Source organism: Triticum dicoccoides, chromosome 3B (genome assembly GCF_002162155.2).
Source record: "Triticum dicoccoides isolate Atlit2015 ecotype Zavitan chromosome 3B, WEW_v2.0, whole genome shotgun sequence".
Lineage (NCBI taxonomy): Eukaryota > Viridiplantae > Streptophyta > Magnoliopsida > Poales > Poaceae > Triticum > Triticum dicoccoides.
The window spans coordinates 235,670,465-235,674,636 of NC_041385.1; positions in this window are offsets into that span (position 1 = coordinate 235,670,465).

Consider the following 4,172-nt stretch of genomic DNA (forward strand, 5'->3'; position numbering starts at 1 on the left):
CCCGGCAGCCCTCGTCGCCCAGCGCCGGAGCCCGTCCGCGCCGGAGCCCTAAGCTCCACCAGGGAGCTCCTGCTCTAGCTCGCCGGAGCTCGAGCTCCGCGCCCCCGCGTCGCCCGCGCCCGGATCCGGCAGCCGCCAATGGGATCCGCTCCCTCCCGCCGTCCTCGTCCCAGATCCGGCTGCTCCCCTCGTGCCCGAGTCTCTCCGGCCGTCTTCTTCCCATGCTCCGGCGAGAACCCCGGCCATCTTCATTTTTCGTGCGAAGGTTGACCCTGAAAATCCACCAAGTCCCGAAGTTATGTTGTCATTATCATGCCATGTTCATCGCATCATATCTGTGCTTCCGTACCTCCGTTTCATGCGTGTAATATGTCAAATTGTTCGTCTCAAAGTGTACATCATTTCATTCCATTGCACCATTTTCATTTGAGCTCATCTTGATGCCAGAAATGCTGTTGGAAGAGTGCATGTTGATGTTAATCTGCTGGAACTGTTATAACTTGCTGTTTTGTCATTTTTGCCATGTTTGATGTGTGCATCCTACGAGGTTTATGTCTACATGTATTTTGATCTATGCCATGCCATATTTCCAGAGGTGCAATCCATGTATTTTTGTGACTTGTGTAGTGAGTGCATCGAGCTTGCTAAGTAGGGTACTTGCTGTTGCTGTTTTCCTGACAGATTCTGTCATATTTTGTTGCTATGTTAACCTGCTGCTACAAGTCATTTCGTGCATTATTATGGAGATGTTCAATAAGGATGTTTTGTTATACATGTCTTGCTCTATCCATTCATGCCCTTGGTTGCAATTATAGCCTGCTGTAGCTTGTTGTTATCTTGCTCCAAACTTGCTAAATAATGTTGCTGTCAGCCTGTTAACATGAAGTTCAGTTTTGGCCATGTGCTTTTCTAGTGATCCATGCACCCTATGAACTTGCTATTGCCATGTTTAGCTTCATAAAAATGTCTTCTTACTGTTGGTTGCCTTGACATGCCATGTATTGCTCTGTGGCGAGTGGTTCAAGCTCACCAACATGCCTACTTATTGTTGTTCCTGCCATGTACGAATCTGTCATATAACTTGCCATGTTTACATGGGTGCCATCATATCTTCTGATCCTTTTTGGCTCATGGTCAGTAAGGGTTTCTTGTTCTATGCATTTAGTAGTATTATGCCATGTATTTGTTTGCCATGTTAAGTTCCTGTAACATGTTGTTTGATAGCTTTAAACATTGCAACCTGATGTTATTTCCTGATAAGTCTGAAACTGTTATTATTTGCAATCTTTCCATGTCCTTTTGAGCATGTTCTAGTGATTTCTGGAGATAGCTCAGTGTTTATGTTTTGTAGTGCTTTACCTGTACTTCATGCTCATGCCTTTTGTTATTATGTTGAGGTGCTGTAGCATATTGTTTGGATGCTTGCTAGATGCCTAGTTTCTGTTATGGACAGATTGTTGTTATGACTTGTACAGAGTGTATGTGTTGCACCGTTGCTCCCTTTTGAGTGTGCTCTATATGAAACTTGCTTGATTTTGCATGTAGTTCCATATTATCATGTTGCATCCTTGTTTTGGTGTGTTTGCCTGATGTTTGTATGCATTTTGCATCAATGCCATGTTTGACTTGTTTTGCTCATATCTTCTAGGCCGTAGCTCCGAATCTAATGAACTTTATATGTAACTTGACTAGAATTTCGTGTAGATCCTCTTGGTACTATTTAACTTGCTGTTTAACAACTTAAACATAAGGTTTGTTCAGATCTGGACCAATTTCGAAATATGCATATGAGGACTTACCGGAATTGTTATATGTTGTTTCCGGCCTCATTTAAACTTGCCTTGATGTGTTGTTCTTGTTTGCATCATCTCTTGCCATGAGTAGCTTCATGTAGCCTTGTCATGCATCATGCTTGTTGTGCATCATGTCTTGCCTATGTGTGGTGTGTTTACCATGTTGTGTGCTTCTTCTCGATAGTTCCCGTTTCGTTGCGATCGTGAGGATGCGTTCGTCTACGTGTGGTTCGTCTTCGTGGCTTCATCTTCTTCATGGACTCGTTCTTTTTCCTAGCGGGATTTCAGGCAAGATGACCGCTACCCTGGATCTCACTACTATCATTGCTATGCTAGTTGCTTAGTTCTATCGCTATGCTGCGTTACCTATCATTTGCTCTTCAAGCCTCCCAAATTGCCATGAACCTCTAACCTTTGACTACATTCCTAGCAAACCGTTGTTTGGCTATGTTACAGCTTTGCTCAGCCCCTCTTATAGCGTTGTTAGCTGCAGGTGAAGTTGAAGATTGCTCCATGGTGGACAGGGTTATGTTGGGATATCACAATATCTCTTATATTATTAATGCATCTATATATTTGGTAAAGGGTGGAAGGCTCGGCCTTATGCCTGGTGTTTTGTTCCACTCTTGCCGCCCTAGTTTCCGTCATACCGGTGTTATGTTCTTGGATTTTGCGTTCCTTACGCGGTCGGGTGATTTATGGGACCCCCCTGACAGTTCGCTTTGAATAAAATTCCTCCAGCAAGGCCCAACCTTGGTTTTACCATTTGCCTCACCACCACCTACTTTTCCATTGGGAGTAATTAACCCAAGGGTCATCTTTATTATAGCCCCCCCGGGCCAATGCTCGTCTAAGTGTTGGTCCAAACTAGAGCACCGTGCGGGACCATCCCTTGGCAACTTGGGTTACGTTGGTACCTGTACGCTTAGCTTATCCGGTGTTGCCCTGAGAACGAGATATGTGCAGCTCCTATCGGGATGTCGGCGCATCGGGCGGTCTTGCTGGTCTTGTTTTACCATTGTTGAAATGTCTTGTAAACCGGGATTCCGAGACTGATCGGGTCTTCCTGGGAGAAGGAATATCCTTCGTTGATCGCGAGAGCTTATCATGGGCTAAGTCGGGACACCCCTGCAGGGTATAAACTTTCGAGAGCCATGCTCGCGGTTATGTGGCAAATGGGAATTTGTTAATGTCTGGTTGTAGATAACTTGAGACCAGATCTGAATTAAAACGCATCAACCGTGTGTGTAGCCGTGATGGTCTCTTTTCGGCGGAGTCCGGGAAGTGAACACGGTTTCTGTGTTATGTTTGACGTAAGTAGGAGTTCAGGATCATTTCTTGTCATTGCTAGCTTCACGACCGTTCCGCTTGTTCGCTTCTCGCTCTTCTTTGCGTATGTTAGCCACCATATATGCTTAGTCGCTGCTGCAACCTCACCACTTTACCCCTTCCTTTCCCATTAAGCTTTGCTAGTCTTGATACCCATGGTAATGGGATTGCTGAGTCCTCGTGGCTCACAGATTACTACAACAACAGTTGCAGGTACAGGTTGTGCGATGATCTTGACGCGAGAGCGATGTTTGCTTGTTTTGGAGTTCTTCTTCTTCTTCTTCTTCTTTGATCAGGGGATAGGTTCCAGGTCGACAGCCTGGGCTAGCAGGGTGGATGTCATTTGAGTTTCTGTTTGTGTTTCATCCGTAGTCGGATGGTGCTCTTATGTTTGATGATGTTGTATTCGTGTGACATTGTAGGCCTTATGTATGTATCCCCATCTATTATGTCATGTTGATGTAATGATATCCACCTTGCAAAAGCGTTTCAATATGCGGGTCTATCCTTGGTGGGACCTTCGAGTTCCTTTTTGGATAGGGTCGCATATTGGGCGTGACAAGTTGGTATCAGAGCCTCGACCGACCTTAGGAGCCCCCTTGATTGATCGTGTAGTTTGGCCGTAGTTGAGTCTAGAAGAAAACTATTTTTGGAGTCTAGTTATATCGGAGAGTAGGAATTCTTTTACTCCTCAGACCCTTCGTCGCTCTGGTGAGGAATCTTGACGTAGGTGTTTTGAATTACTCCTCTTTCCCTTCAAATTTTCTTTAGGGTCACGCAGTTGGTTTTCCGATCGTTGGTTCTCAGCTCTTTCCATCCGGTGCATTTCTCGTCAAGTCGACTCGAACCTCTTTGTCTTTGGGAGATCAATCCTCAGCTCTTTACAATCGATGTTGTTTCCCTGTCCGAAGTTGTCCTTGTTTTTCCCACCCGCCCTCCCTTCTTCCTCTTGGAACCGGAGTCTGTAATCGAGTATCCATCCTACTCGTGCGAAGTCTTTGCTTTCTTTCCTCAATTATTTCAACCGGTGTTTTTCTCTTCAAGATATTC